This window comes from Callospermophilus lateralis, unplaced genomic scaffold, assembly GCF_048772815.1.
Source record: "Callospermophilus lateralis isolate mCalLat2 unplaced genomic scaffold, mCalLat2.hap1 Scaffold_91, whole genome shotgun sequence".
Taxonomy (NCBI): Eukaryota; Metazoa; Chordata; class Mammalia; order Rodentia; family Sciuridae; genus Callospermophilus; species Callospermophilus lateralis.
Window position 1 is genome coordinate 4,215,156 of NW_027517238.1, and position 17,504 is coordinate 4,232,659.

Below are 17,504 nucleotides of genomic sequence, written 5' to 3' on the forward strand. Positions count from 1 at the left end.
AATACAGATGAGTCAAAGAGGCAGTATAAATGCTTTTTTTCCCAAAGATAGGGAACTCTAAATCATAACTGGATTCAGACAACTAAAAATTTAATTAGGAACATTTGTAGATATTTGGTTCAAGTTATAGATAGATGTGGAAGCCATCAAAAAGACCCTAAAATATAATTTTTCTCTCTCCTTATCAAAGAATAAATAAAAACAGTATACTTATTTGAAGAGAAAGAACTTTAAAATGTCATTAAAAAAATAACTTATTTTGAACTGAACCTGGTGGTACATACTTGTAATCCCAGTGACTTAGGAGGTTGAGGCTAGAGGATTCCAAGTTGGAGGCCAGCTCATCAATTTATGAGAGACCTAGTCTAAAAATAAAAAGGGCTGGAGGTATATTTCACTGGTAGAGCACGCTGGGGTTCAATCCCCAGTAAACCTGCCTCCCAGTCTTGGACTCATTCCTCTAAGGAAACAATGATTTATATAATTTTTTGCACACAATTTCAGGGCTTCCCAACCCCCTGATCTCTCTAAAAACTGTATTTTTGTGATAATATCTTAAATTTATAAATCTCCAAATAATAGTTAACCTAGCTTGAAGAAATGATATTTGAAATCTTCTGAGGCTGTTTTCTAGGGATTATATTTAGCCAGAACATCCCTGTTCCTTTACATACAGGCATCACTGATGTGAGTAGCCATTTATCTAGTTTGTTGGCTACTGCTTTTCAAACTTTAACTTATGTAAGAACCACTGAAAAACTTGTTAAGGCAGTTTCCTGGATCCCACTGCCAGAGATTAATTCAGTAGGTTTGTGAAGAGCCTAAGATTTTGCATTTCTAAATAAACTCTCAGGTGATGGTGATACGGTTTTCTGTGACTTTCAGATATAGTGTGCTAAACTACTTCTGGTTTTCTAGTACAGAAAGCTTTCCTTATTGGCTACAATGTTTGGTTAATGGTTTTTTGTTCTGTGATTAGAGGAAGCATTAAGTTATGAGTTCTGCTTTTTTTCTTAAACCTCTACTAACAATTACAAAGAACTGTCTAGATGTTTGAATTTACAGATGGTAAACAGTAATATTTAGCTGAAATAGTGTGTACTTTCTAGATCAATTGAATTCTGTTCCCCTGCCTCTATACCAGCATGCTAAGATTATTAAAAAGTTATTTTCAAAAAGTTGATTTCTAATAATAATTCAGATTGTAGCAAAATTAATTTGTTAATAAAAATTTAGAATTATTTTAAATGTATAATAAATGAAAAATTTAGTTTGTTTTTTAACTCTTTGAGCATTTCCTTTTTACATAATGGTGAGGTATTGATCATCTAAGTATATGCTTAGGGAGAAAAGTGTGTGTCATTAGGAATTAAAAGCAAAATGGAATATCAGATCAAATGTTAAATTAAACAGAGTTAATGGTTCAGTATTTATTCTGTAGTCTTTTAAAAACTAGAAACTTAAGTACAGAGTTGAAATATGTTTATAAATTAATATAATTATTATTATGAAATAATAGAATTCTATACTAAAATTATTAAAATGTCTTCTGTCTCTCCAGCTTTCACGGTAGTCGTCCAAGTAAAAGGTTTTGTATATTTAAGGAGCATTCTGAAGACCTCAGGTAACTAGTTGATTTTTTTTAATTCTTTCTACTAAACAATGGTTATAATTTACATTCTTTCTTGCATAACAAATTTATTGAAATATAATTCACATGCTGTACAATATGCATTTAACAATAAAATTAATAGGTTATGGTATTGTGCTATATTATACTATACAGTATAGTATAGCATCCAAACCTATAATAGTTATAGTATTATACTGTACTGCTGCTGTACAGCAATGACCACAGTTAATTTTAGTACATATTGGTCATTCCAAACAGAAACCCTTTCCCCATTCATTAGTGGTTATCCCCATTTCTTTTCAACTCTCCCCATTACTAAGCAATCATGAATCTACTTTGTGCCTATGTAGATTAGTTCATTCTAGATATTTTCTACAAATGGAATGATAGACTGTGTATATAGTCTTTTCCAACTGCATATAAAGGTTTATGTATATTGTAGCATGCATGTATGAATGCTTCATTTTTCAAAGTGCTGAATGATATTCCATATTATGAATATGTCATAGTTTAGCCATTCATTAAGTTCATTTTCACTTTAGGTTGTTATAATGCTACATTGTGAACATTTACATATTAGTTTTTATAAGGACATGTCTTTTTATTTTTCTTTAGTATATGCTTAACATTAAATTTGCTGGATTTTATAGTACATTGATCCTTTTGAGGAACTGCTAAATTGCTTTTCAAAGTAGCCTCATTATTTACATTCCCACCAGCAGTGTATGAGGGTTCTAGTTTCTTCACAATCTTTTGTAACATTCGGTATTATATCTTTTTTGCTATAGCCATCCTAGTTGCTAGGAAGTGCTGTATCATTGTGGTTTGCACTTTTAAATTAAACTGTCTGGGAGTGCCAGTTTGGAAATCTGAGTGATTCCTAATGGATATTATATTGTTCCTTATAAGACCTGAGATATGCCATTAATCTCTTGGTAAATTTATTTCATTGGTGACAAATGGTGTTAAGATGAAATTCTCATGCATTTGCATTGTAAAATGAAAGGAAAAATCAGACCCACCAACAATATTTGAATATCAAAAAGTTACTTAAGATACCTATTAAAGTGACGCTGTTAATTTTTGAAGCACATATATGAAACCACTGAAATTCTTGAAATCAGTAGTCTTCATAATTCTTTTTTGTTTGTTTCTTTTTCAAATAGAAGTATACATCTTAGCTTCTGTAAAGAAACTATGGATGAATGTTGATAATTAGCATTGGTTATACCACACACTGAATTCAAAATCCATTGAGCACCATTTTTTAAAATTCTGATTTCCTTTGTTTCTTTTTCTTTGTTTATTTTCTGCTTATGTTGCTATTCTCCTTGAAATAACAATATCTTTGTTCCACCAAACTAATTTATTGATAAGTATAGCCAAAGACTTGTTTGATGCTTTGGGTTCATGGAAAAGGAGGAAGAGGGAATGGCATTATGTCTTAGGATCTTTGTGTTTATTATCTCCTATGCATAGTTTACTCTTTCCCAGATATTATATGGTTATTTCTTTATCTCCACTCTGTCAGTGATCCTTTCCTTAATTACTGCATTTGAAATTGTATCCACTCCCCCCATGCTTCACTCTAGCACTTTTACCTCCTTTTAATATTTTTTTTTCATAGTGCATTTGCAATACTGTATATTTTACTTTTTGTTTGTCTGTGGTCTGTGTTCTCTTACTACATTCTATGTGGCTTGTGTTTTTTTTTTTGTTGTTGTTGTTCATTTGTTTTTGTTTTTTAAGCCTAGCATATAGTAGGCATTCAGTAAATATTTGTTAAATAAATTAATGTATATGGAAAAAATATGTATTTGGACAAAAGGTCCCATTTATGATGCTGAGCCAGTAGCTCACAGGAAGATAAAAAATAATGATTCAATATTAAAACTTTTAGTCTCATTAGAGTGTTTATTGTATTCAGAGAAATTGATTGTTACTTGAGGTACTGCCTTAATAAAGACTTTTATAAGAATGAATAGGATTTATTGCATTTTAAAAATCAGATTTTAATTTGATTTTTACCTCATTGTTGTCTAGCTCAGTTGTGTGTTAGTTTTTTAAACAAATTATCTGATTTTTTTAAAGGTCTGGAGTGTTTTTCTCTCAACTACCATTATGTCTCACATTGGAATTGGTCAATTTCTGTGAGTGGAACTTAGCATATTTATAAAATTCCATATCCCCCAATCTTTGTAATTACTTATTGAAATGGAATACTTTTTATTGTGTATATTATGTGTATTATGCATTTATCATGTATGTATTGTAGCAGGTTCTGTGTAGATGATAGGGATAAAGCAATCTTGGAACTAGCCTTCAGGGAATGTTGTTCATTAGGTGGGAAATAAAGTATGAACAGAAGTAACTATGGATTTTAATAAGTGCAATAAGTTATTTCAGAGAAGTGAGAGATTACTTGGAATGATCTGGATAGGAATTAGGTTTACCTTGTTTTTAAGGATGAGTGTTTTTTTTTTTAACTGGCAGAAGAAGCAGAGAGATCTTCTAGTTGGAGAAAATAGCACAAAAGTGCAGAAATGAAAAAGAGAAGGCATACAGAAAGTATGGCTAGTAGTAAATGGATGGAACATGATGTTTGTGTGATAGTAATGGATTAAAGTCTGTAGCAACAATTTTGAGCTTACAATCATATTGGAATGCATTGAAAATTAAACTTAGAAAATTTGGACTTAATTCAGAGGGCACTGGAGAACCATTAGTGTTTTGTGTAGATTCAAGTGATACTGAAAGAAAGTTGAATTCAGAGACATACAAGGTGAGTTGTAGGTGCATAAATCATTTAGATTAGGGATCTGAATTAAGGTGGTGAGGTGGTATTACATTGTGTTTATGATGTAATATGGGCTCTGGAATCAAAGTGCATAATTTTACACCTGATTTTGACCTTTACCAGCTCTATGTCCTTGGTAGGCTACTAAGCTAACTCTGTACTGTATAAAAGGGTAATAATTATAACACTTAACTCTTCAGGTTGTTGTAAGATTTAGATGAGATGATATGTTTAAAAGCAGCCTGGCACAGATAAGTACTCAATAAGTTGTTAATATTATAAAATGCTTGACATATTAAATGTTTTAAGAACGGAGAAAGTCATAGGTGACTATGGTTTGAGCTTTAGTGTCAAGTGAAATGGGACCATAAGAAAGTCAGGAGGAGATGATTTGGGGAGAAAGCAGATGATTTTAGATTTGATGTGCCAGTGAATTCTCTCAGTGCACATATATATCATGCTATTAGAATAGAACTTAAGGAGGAGAAATCAGTCTGAAGTATCCTGTTTGTTTGTATTCATATACTGGTGTAACATATATATTATGTAATGAACATCAAATATATGAACATTGAATGCATATACTTTGTATTAAACTGATAATAACAGTGATCAGTTAAATGATCAATTTTTTCACCTAAACAAAATTTAGGTGAAACTTTGATTTATTAGAGAGATTCCAAAGACTCTTATAGACCCTTAAGTAGAGGAGCAACAGGCAGAGCAAATAAGGAAAACAAAAAGTCATCAAGAACTTACTTTAGTTCTCTCTGCTTTGATCTGCTAAGGCAGCACAATGCTGTCTTATTTTCTCTGGACTTGGGTTTCTTTCTGCTTTCTCTGTACAGACCATCTTTTCTCTACTAATGACCCAACTATAATATTCCCAGACTCACATATTTTCCCAAATCAAGAAATTTGATTAAAAATTCCAATTACAAATCCCTGTTTAAAAACAGATTGAGTTAGTCATGCCATCCCTTTTTAAATTATCTATATCCAGTGGAATAGGCAGTAGCCTGTTCTTTACCAGTGAAACTCTTTTTAGTATCTATGAGGGCAGTTTGTTCATAGAAAAAATTGTAGTTAGTTATTTAAGCTAAGTATTTTACATTTTAACTTTCTTTAAGCTTTTAAGTCTCCATACTCCATTTAGAATTTTAGAAATACTCCATTTAGAATTTGAGTACTTTTTAGTAATCACTTCCTAGAGGAACTTTAATTTAATGTAAGATAAAGTTCATTTAAATTGAACAGACTGAATTTTTTTTCAACAGTGACATTTAAGTTCAAATTACTTTAAACAATTTAGTGTCATTTATCCATTAAATATACTTGATTTTCTTTTAAACGGCACTTCAAATGCTTGACCCAACTAGCTCCCAATTGCTTAACATTTTAATAAATCTAATAAGTTCAATTATATAGTGGCTTTCTAAGTTCTCTGAACCATCTCAATATTTTTACAGTCTTAATAATATTTAAGATACTTTTCAACTAAAAGTCACGAGATCAAACACATTTTAAATATGAATCTTAAGGCCATTGACACATAACTTTAACATGCCAATTATGTTTAAATACTTCAGATAGCAAATGTTATTCAGTTTAATTCAGTGAGTATAAGAACTATTCTAGACTCAGAAAAAGTTTTTCATGATTTTGGGACTTGTTTCCTAACTTCCTTTGAAAGTCCTTAATCATTTCATGTGTTATTTAAGAATCAAGAACATATTGGAGTTCTCCCTGCTTTGACCTGCTAAGGCAGCATGATGCTGTCTTTATTTTCTCTGGACTTGAATTTCTTTCTCCTTTCTCTGTACAGCACTCACAAGTTTTGTTAAAGAGAATGAGTAGTATAGGCCCCATCAGGTAGGCAATAGCATTCACAGTGCTGGGATGATGAGGATTCCAAATTTGTGGACTCCAACATTTTTATTAACTATGTCAGTTAATTCCATGTTAAATAATAACCACCCTTGGAAGATCATGCTAAAACCTTGGCATGTAGTGGCAGGTATCATACTATACTTCTAAATACTTTATAATTTTCTTCTAATTTTGTCCTCAACTAAATAAAACACTAGATTATAAATTTCATTCAAGTACTGACTGACTTTTTTGTTGTTGTTGTTCATAATAACAGTGATACAGTTGTATAGACAACCTCAGTAAATATATATTGAGTGAATGAATGCTATTCTCACTTTGCAGATGGGCAGAGGAACAAATAGAATGTGACTTGCCTATATTATTGCAGATTGTTAATGGAACCTAGACTGGTTGTAGGTCTTTTGACTGGTACAAAAGATAAATATTTATAAAACATAAATACTCTATGTAAATAAGTAGTAGCAAAATTTGGACATAGCTGTACCATTTTATAGAGAATCATTTCAGTTTCATCAAATTTATATAACAAATAAGTTACATTTATTACACAAAAAGATAATTTGTGGAAAAATAATCATTGAACTTGTATATAGATTTAACAACAGATAAAAACTTTTCTTTTATGCTATTTTTTAATAGGGGCATTACTCTAGTGTGCCTTAATTGTGATTTCCTAACTGATGTTTCTGGCTTAGATAATATGGCTGCACACTTAAGTCAACATGAAACCCATACTTGCCAAGTTGTAGTAGAGAAAGGTACGTATATATAACTGTGCACTTGTGGATTTTGTTATTTATTCTATTATTTTTGGTCAACCACAATATGAACTCTTTACTAAATTGTTACTCTCATCATAGTTCATATGCTGTTGTAAATATAAAACTTTTCTTCTAATTTCAGTTTCTGTCTGTATCCCAAATTCTGAACATCTTTCTGAGTAAGTTTAATTTTTTCAGTGCATTTTACTTTGATGGATTTTAGCACTTACTGCATTTTTAAGTGTATCATTAATAGCAATGAAAAATATTTTTTAAATGTTTTTTAAACCTGCTTGTTGAAATAGGTTCCTGCTCTGTGAAGCTCGTTACCTGGTGCAAGACAAGTTGGAATTTTCTAAGTTCAAAGTTCTGAGATATTTTCTTACACAAAGCCAGTCAAGCAGCCAAGTTTATGACACTAGCTTTCATTATTCAGCTCTGTTCAGCTTGTAAATGGGTTCAGATTCCTGTTCTACTTTATCTTTGTGTCAAGTTGACATATCTTAACATACATTTTTTTTTCTCCAGTTGGTTTTCTCTAAAAATAACTTATTGCTATGGTCTTTTCTTACTTTGCTTAAAATAATTTGTGTTTCTCTCTACTGCACTTGCCTTCAGAGTAATACATTCCAAGTGATATGGTTGTTTGTCTTCTGTTTTGTCTGCTTCTTAATTTCATGTCTTAAGTTTTTGGACCAGATGATTGTCCTTTTTCTCATTTGTTGTCTATCATTGCGCTATCTTTTTTATCAGGTGCAGAATCAGCCCAGATATTTCAAAAAATATCCAGGGAACACCTGGACAGTGCCCCCCTTCGATGGACACAACTGATGACTGTGTATAAACTATATTATCACCTGTAACTTTATTTTTTAAAAATTGGTTTGACTAAAGCAGGACAAAGCTTGCTAATTATTGTAGGTAATTAGTTGAATTTGTGTGACACTAATAGGTTTTAGCTTAAGCCTGATCTTTCTTTACCATCAAGTTATTCTAAATAGTTGATTTGCCTCATCAGCTATTGCCATGTCACATGTTTATGCTTTTTGGTTACTGTTGAATAGGTCTAATTTTTAGATTGAGTCTATTGTCATTCTTAGAAAATGACTCTTAAGCTATAGAAACTTGGATTCTTGCCTTATTGTCACATTTTGGCAAAACATCTTGCTTATATTTTAGATGATGGTCAATACTTTGAAGAAGAATGAAGTAGGGAAGAGAAATACAGGAATATGGGGTAGAAATTAGGAGACCACCATTTTAAATCTGGTATCAGGGAAAACTTCTCGGACACATGACATTTTGAGTAGAGGCTTTTACCTATTTTTAAATTGAATTATCTCTTACCTATTGAGTTGTAGGTGTTCTTTGTGTACTACAGATAAAAGTTCTTTATTTTTACAATATTTTCTCCCAATCTGTTGCCTAATTTTTGAAAACAGGATTATTTTAATTTAGTCTCCTTTATTCTGATTATTAGTATTTATTTATTTATTTTAAAATATTTATTCTTAAGTTTTAGATGAACACAATATCTTTATTTTACATTTATGTGGTGCTGAGGATCGAACCCAGTGCCTTGTGCATGCTAGGCAAGAACTCTACCACTGAGCCACAACCCCAGCCCTGATTATTAGTATTTAACCAGGAGTTGAAAGCTATACTTTTTTTTCCTGACAAGAATCCTGCTTAGGGGCTGGGGCTGGAGCTTGGGCTTATTGGTAGAGTGCTTGCCTAGCACGTGCAAGGCACTGGGTTCCATCCTCAGTATCACATAAAATAAAAACATAAAATAAAAGGTATTGATTCCAACTAAAACTAAAAAAATAACAAAACAAAAACTATTTAAAGAAAAAAAAAAGAATCCTGCTTAGGTTGATAGCCACTCCTAGCAAATTATATGTAGAAATATTTAAATAAAGAAACTATTACACTATAACTTCCCTGAACTCAGGGATGTATAGTTGACATTGCTAAGGGTGTATAGACCGTGAATTCCTGTAAGAGTCCACATAGGTCAGCAAGAGTTAAAAAAAAGAAAGCAAATACAGAAAAAGGACAATGGGCCATATTTATTTGTACCTTCTCCTGCATAAAAATTCATAAAAATGTGAGACTATGAGTCAGTGAATGACATTTTAGGAAAATATATTGTGTGGTTTCCAGCTTTGGAAGCAAGTAAGTAAATGGATGAAAATTTGACTGAGTAACATGGTGGAGCTATCTTAGCAAATGTTAAGATTTTTTGTAAGAATTTCTTGCTTAATGATAAAGGATGCAGACTTTTCATAAAGAGGATAGAGGCCATTGAGAATACTACTTGATCTTTAAGGATATGATTGCATAGAATAGAACTCCTATCTAGTTCTTGTTTTTTTGGAACTGTGATGAACTTCTTCTTTAATTGCCTTTTCTACCTAGCACTTGCTGTCATTCCTACTCCCAGACCTCAACCAGAATAGCAATCTTATTTTCAAAATATTTTGCTAGCTTTTTTTTACATATACCATAAAACTCACTATTTTAACGTGTACAGTGAAGTGGTCTTTAATGTATTCACAATGTGTTATAACCATCACTATTGTAATTCCTAAAAATTTCTCCCACTCCAAGAAGTAACTTCATACCTGGTATCAGTCATTCTAAATTTTTCCATATCCTGGAAACCACTCATCTGCTTTCTTTCTCTATGAATTTACCTTTCCTGGACATTTCATGTAAATGGAATCATATAACATGACCATTTACATCTGACTTCTTTTTATATAGCATAATCTTTTTGAAGTTCATTCATAACTGTAGCTAGCATATTATGTGAGTTTCATTCCTCTTTATGACTGAATAATAGTCTACTGAATATATGTACCACGTTTTGTTGATGGACATTTTGGTTTTATGACTTTTTGATTATTACAAATAATGCTGCTGTAAACATTTGTGTACATGTGCTTTGTGTGAACATTTATTTTTAGTTCTTTTGGATATATCCATTAAGGAGTTTGATGGAGCATACAGTTCCTCTGTATTTAACTATATTAAACTTTTCCATAATGGCTGGCACCAATTTACATTCCCATCAGCAATGTATGGGGGTTCCAGTTTTTTCCGTACTCTCCCTACGCCTATTATTTTCTTCATCTCTTTAAATTATATCCATCTGCATGGGTGCTAAGTAATTATTTTATGATTCTGATATGCATTTCCCTGATGTCTAATGATACATAATATCTTTTCATGTGTATATTGGCCATTTTTATAACTTGTTTAGAAATATGTCTAATCAAATACTGTGTCTAAAATTGGTCTCTTTTTTTTTCCTCTCTTTCTTCATAAGAGTAAGTCTTTGCCTTTTGCTGTCTCAGAAATAGCTTTGGATCTTCACCATTGAGCTTGGACTAGCATCATAAATTCATCCTGGAAAACTCACTCAAGGCCTACCTGCCATTTTTAGATATGATGATAAAACTGGGCAAGCAGTATTTTCTGTTTTTGATTGGTGGATGGCTTTTCTTTATTTTCCATTTAAAAATGTTTCAAAAGCATATTTTGATGGAGTTATTGTCATGGCTGTAATTTGGATTTGGGCAAATCTCATTGGGAAATGAATTATGATAGAATGATAACGTATCTATGGTTGATATATTATTGGTGCTCACTGGAAGTGTTAAAGTAGAATCTGGACAACTATTTATTGGTTGTTTATAGAAGAAATTAGTGCATAGTAAAGAAAGTTGAATTTTGTGCTTTTTGAGATTCTTTGCAGCTCTAAGATTCTGAAATTCGTCCCAGTGAAATGGTATAAAAAGTATCTTATTTCATCATTATTTTGTACAAACTTTTTTTTTGTAAAAAAGTTTGATTCTCAGGGTAATGTAGATTTGCCTTGAAAATGTGGAATTACTTCAATAACATAACAAAGTATTATGCACTTTATTGTTTTTAAGAGATTTAATTTGTTTTACTTTGTTGCAGTTGAGATAGTTTGCTTTCAGTTCTAAAAAAAAGTTTTCTTCTTACAGATTAGCAAGACATCTACAAAAAGAGGCCCAAGCTCAACACAACAATTCTGAATCCACAGAAGAGCAAAAGGTACCATCAAATAATATCTAGATATATTCAATTCCAAATGAAATTGCTCTTGAGTCCATTAAGCAGAAAAATAAACAAAAAACTGTTATATTTAAGTAAAAAAAATCAGATTGATTATGCTTTGCCTAACATTAAGTGAACATTTATACAGATATATAACTTATCACTTAATGAATTACTTTAGTTAACTATTTAGGCCTTATTTAACTCTAATGGAAGTCATCCGCACTTTTAGTTGAAAAGCGTGGGTAACCCAAAGACTGGAGTTTGTTCCAAGTCACTTGGAAAAACAGAAGGATTGGGAATAAGTGCATTCCACCTCAATGCTTAACTCTGAATTTTCATAACTCTTTATGTATCACCTCTCAAAGCAAAACAGAAAACACACACAAAACCCCCCAAACTAAAAAACAAATGGAAAAAAAATTAGCTCAAGTCAAGAAGTTGGCGTACAGATCTGTCAGCTAAATAAATATATAAGATTGCAAAATGTTTCAGTATTGTTCTTTCTTCCTTGAATTAAAATTTTTGTATATCAAGTTGATTCCCTGATAGAGATTATGTAAAAGGGGATACTTTAAAGTAACTTCATTCTAAAAGAAGAGAAGAAATGGGAGGAAACAACTCCCATTTTCTCCTGGCTCAAAGTAACTAGTTTTAAGTCAATTTTTAATCCTGTAGATAGTGAAAAATATGTGTTAGTCTTTTCCTCATCTCTTAAGAAAAGGCAGTGTGAAAATCCTGGTGACCTAATTCACTCTTATTAATACTTTTCTTTTTTTGCACAAGGGGAAATGGGAGTAATTTTTTGCATAACTTTTTAATTAAACCTAAGCAAGTTTTTAGTCCATATGCCTGTGTTTATTAATTCTTAGTTACAGGAGTTTGGGGAGAAAAAGCCCCCAGAGGGTTAGCTGTATTTCTTGCCCAAATATATTTGTATTTTTAAAATATTTAAAATCTACTTCAAAAAAATTATGTTACTGCAATTTAAAAGGGTGTTTTTCTTTTTTCCTTAATAAGTGCTAATATCCACAATAGATTTAAGAGACTTAGGATCTTAGTCCTGGAAAATAATTATCACAAAGGAAATAGCTGATATGCTTAAGGAAAGGAACAAAGACTGTACACTATACCACTTCTATAAAATTTGTGAAGTCTGTCTAGGAGTTGTTTATGAAATGATCAGCCGGCATCATTGAATTAAGACTTAAAATATCTAAATCTTGATGAATAGAATCTTAGATATCCAGGTACATAAATTAATAGTTAATGAAGTATGTTATAAATATGAAGACAAAATAAAAAAATGTAAAAAAAGTTTTAATGATCCCATATTTTAGTCACCTGTTTGCCTTCAGTTAGTTAGATTTCTCCAGCATTTGTTGCTCAGGAGTAGAACCACATGGCCTGAGATTAAAGTCTTTTGACCTCCTAAAACATTCTAAAATTACAAAACAAACAGGTTAATATCAAAAAATGAACCTTGTTAAGTGATGAGGAAAAAATTAACTTTTTCTTGATTTTTTTTAGTATTCTGAGACTAGAGTTGGTGTTGATAATGCTATTGATTCTTTAATTTATAGCTGTTCAGCTTGTCTTTGGTTATAAAGACCCCCAGATCTTGTACTCCAAAAGATCCAGGAGGCTGCAGGTCCTAGAGGAGAGAGCTGAGACCTAGAGTTAGAAGACTGAAGTCTTGCATCCTGGCTTTGGCTCTGGGCCTGATTTTCCTTATATAAGAAATGAGAGATTAGAGAACCCTTAAGTGACTTTAAAAGGTCTTTCCTTCCTAAAACTCCAGTGACCTCTACATGTGAAGTGGTCTGTACCTCCTCCTCTCCTGGAAGCCTGATTTCTGAGGAACATATTATTTATAATACCTGCCCAGGAGGCATTTCTGGCTGCCAGGTGTAACTGCAGACAGAGCTTCTGTCTGCCTGTCTATTCCTTGGTCTTGAAGAAGGACCCCAAGTCATTCTGTTCTACTATATAAGGCAAGTTATATGCATTTAAAGGTTTAAATTTCTGTGAAAATGCAAGTGAAATATTCACAACAGACAGAAACACTCATATTGATGTGTAGGCCTTATATGATTGTTCCATAAGAAAAAAATTATCAAAGTCTTCAGTTAATAATGATTAGAAAAGAGAGGTCTTCAAGACATGTTCTGGGAAACACTGCTCTTAAAAATTAATAGATTGTGTCTGTGTGTATGTGTGTGTGTCTGTGTGTTGTGCTAAGAATAGAACCCAGGTCCTCATGCTAGGCAAGCAAGCACTCTATATATCAGTAAGCTACATCCCCAGCCCAATAGGCATTACTTGCACACAGTTTGTGACTTCTCTGGACTTTTAATATTCTAATGTGTATGTTGGATATTTTAAAGAGTTTGGTTGTGCAGTATTTTAAAAATTATTTGCTTTTGAAAAGCTCCCCTCCTTTCTTTACAGAATATTTCATTGGATCTAGGGTTCTGAAGAACATAATACAGGAAATTTTGACACATACTGTTAGATCTGCATTAAATATTATGCCTGTACATAAGCTGGAGAGAAAACTGAATTTATTTTTCTCCAAAAAGGAAAATAGAAAATGCTTTTAACCTTATTCTTTGCAAAAACATTGTTTTATTTTGAGTTATATTTCTTATGCTTATACTATTTCATGTATTGATAGCAGTGACGAGTTATATAATTATGCCAACCATTCAGTAGTTAGTGGAACTTTGAAAAATGTTTTTGGTATTTAAAAACCAATCTTATTACTAAAGTGCTTTCTTTATGAAACTTTTTGCTGTCTAGTTCACAGTGAGCTCTCAAATATATTTGATGAATAAATGTTTTATTAAAATAAATCCTAATTTTTAAGAGAATAACATATTTTTCCAATGTTTATTTTACATCTAAAGAATTCTAAAGTAGAACTACTAATCTGTCTAAAAGAAATTAATTGGTGATAGAATAAAAACTTCACATTTATTTCCTATTTTTAATATTCTCAAAGATTTCTAGTTAAAACAAGAGTTTATGATTCTTATTTGATCCTCCCTCACAATTAGTTCCCTTAGCTTTCATTTCAGTTTTCAATAGTTTTGTCATTATAACAACTGGGTTTAGTGGCCAACAAAAAGCTGCCAAAAGCTTTCATTCCATGAAATTCCCTACTTTGGTGTAGTAGATTTTCTCATGTAAGATTCTGGACAAAATAGAACATCCTGTCTCATGACACTTAGAAAGTTTTTCCCTGTTTTGAGTCAAACTTGGTGGTAATGAGAATCACAGCACTATATACTGGTTTTATGTTTTATCGATTCCACCTTTCTACTTCCACTTTCTCTCTACCCCAGTGTTATCTCTCCTCCAACAGCTAGATGGAAGATGAGTGGCTGCTTAAATATTTAAAAGTTAAGTCTGGATTAAGAAAGACTGTACTGAATTATGTTTATTTTCAAACTGATTTTATTCATTATATAAATTGAATACATTTTAGCAAAATTAATTTAGCTCATTAATTGTCCATTTTTATTCCATGTTTTCCTTTAACTGATCTTTAGGGCTCTCAATTTTCTTAGCAATGACAAACTAAAGTAGATAATACTCTAAAAATGATACTGTTTTCTGTTTCTTATCATATTAGGTATGAGCAATTAATTTGAATAAAATGCTAGTGATTTAAGTCTTTCTAAAAATCAAACATCACTTCAGTGCTTGGTTTAATGTACATTAATTAAAGTAATCAATACTTATACTCTGGAATATGTGAACTTGTGCTTCTTTATCATTTTTCTGAACTGTTCATTTTAAGGAAGGTGACACTGTTTCAGTAGCAAGCACTTGATTTTGACATCAATAAAATCTACATGTTTTAAAAGTTATTGCCACAGCTGAAATAATAGTGTTTCACTTCTTTTTTAATACTGAAGCTGGGTGTGGTCCCTTAAAATAGTTATGAATAAGGCCTGTTGGTATTTTACCATAGTTCAGTACATTTCTGTATAAAAAGCTATTGCCTTTGCTTAACTTGAAGAAATGTTTAAGTGAGAATAGTTTGTTAGTGGTTTCTTATTGTTCAGGTACAACATTTTTATCTTAACTGTTTGAAGTGTGAAATAAAATGGATTTTAAAGTCAAGAAGGAAAAAAAGCTAACCACTATTTTGAAGATTATCTCATTGATACATCTCAATACAAGCAAAATTCTTTTATAAAATCAGTTTTGAAAGAATATAGTAAAGAATATAGCTAAATGGAATTGATTGAAGTGTGTGGTTTTATTGAATATCTTGTGTGTTATATAGAAGGCATTGATGACTGGGACAAATTACTTAACCTGTTCATACTTCAGTTTTCACACCTGTAAAATGATCATAGCTAACTCTGAGTTGTGGGGAGGGTTAATTAAATTAATGTTTATAAATTACTTAGGAGAGCCTGTCGGAAGGTGCTCATTAGTTATTAATAAGTGGTTAATAATTAACAGTATTTGTTATTAATAAATTATTTGATTATTATATTTATACTTAATTATTTACTAGTTTTGCTGGAGTTGAGTGGTATATTTGAACAACAATGATTGGGGATATTAGACTTTATGTAGAAAAGATTGCTTACTGCTGGTTTCTATACATAGCTATTTAAGAGGATGAATAAACCTGAGTATTTTGCAAACTATGTATAAATATAATTTTCAAATGTAATCTCTTTTCAGATTAAAATTGCATATTTTCTAGGCTTTTATATTGAAATTTTTAAAAGATTATGGAGATAATTAAATATTATTACTTGTGTGTCTGAGAGGCATATCTTGCTCAATAATAGTTTTTTTTGTGAGTTCCTATCCTAGCTGTTTGTTGAAGATACAGTAATTGAAGAGTGTCCACTAGCCTAAGCACCAGGGGCCAGGACAATACTGTTACTTCCCTTTACTCCTCTTTTACCTTTCAAAGAACATTAACCAAACACAAAATCACCAAATCCCCAATTTACTAAACATTTTGTAAGTCATACATAAAATGCGTTCAGAAAAATGTGTCAGTTTTTTTCCAAAATATGTCATTTTGTAAGCATTGTAAATGATGTACACAGTTCTTTGCTTTTATGATCTAGACTTATTCCTAAAGACATTTCAGAAATATCTTTTTTGGAAGGACCTAGAAGTCTCAGTGTCATTGTTCAGCTGCCTGCCCTGATAATTTCTTTTATGAATCTCATGAATCTCCCCTTTTCATTTCCACCTTAGCTATTCATATTCTTATTCTGAATATTGTTTAGACAGTTTGAAATAACTTAAATGATTTTTCCTTCAGTTTTTCCCCTTTCCTTTAAATTATGTATACATTGCATACCTGTATCACAATAGCCAAGGGGTTTTTTGTTTGTTTTTTAGAAAGAATCTCACCGTGTTGCCCACACAGGCCTTAAACTTTTAGGCTCCTGCCTTAGCCTTCCCAGTAGATGGTACACATAACTATGCCCAGCTCACAACAGTGTTCTTAAGGGCATGTCTGTTAAAAAAAAGAACAATAAAAACACACTTCTGTGTAACTTATTGTTAAAGAAATCCTAGATTCCTCAGCAAGGAGTTTGTGGAAGGTCCATTTTCAGAATGACTATGCCCTACTTCACTTTACTTTTCAAACCTATCCCTCTGCTTTCAGTTGGGGATTTTAAGTAATTGAACCATGACAATTTTCCAAACTCTTTGATTTGGAAATCCTCCCTAGTCTTTGGGACTGGATTCCTAATATAGATCTTGTTCTTTTCCTTTAGGACATAAAAGGAACTTATTTTGCTGAAGCTTATAGATTGAGTGTCTCTCTTTTTAATATAGTGATTTTGTATATGTTTTATCACACATAATAGAACATGAGCATATTAAAAGCAAGGACTGTGCCCTATCACATCTGTTTTATAGCTTATTTTATAAAACAGGTAGACTGTAAAATCTGCACCATTCATCACAAATGCTGATTTTGTTAATATTGCCTACGTTTTTAAACAAGTCAGAATTGAGCTTTAATCAGAATTAAATTAGACCATTGTGCTATCTTTAAGATATCTTTTAGTAAATTTCAGGCTTTATGAGAAGATGATTGGAAGGGAAGATGTCAAAAATCCCTTTTCATTGCCCTCCCCCTTTTTAATTTTCTGTTTTCTTTTTTAAAGTTAGTATTGGGGGGCTGGAGTTGTAGCTCAATGGTAGAGTGCTTGCTTGCCCAGCATGTGTGAGGCACTGGGTTCAATCCTCAGCACCACATAAAAACAAATTAATAAAATAAAGGTATTATGTTCATCTACAACTAAAAAAAGCTATTTTTAAAACAAATAAA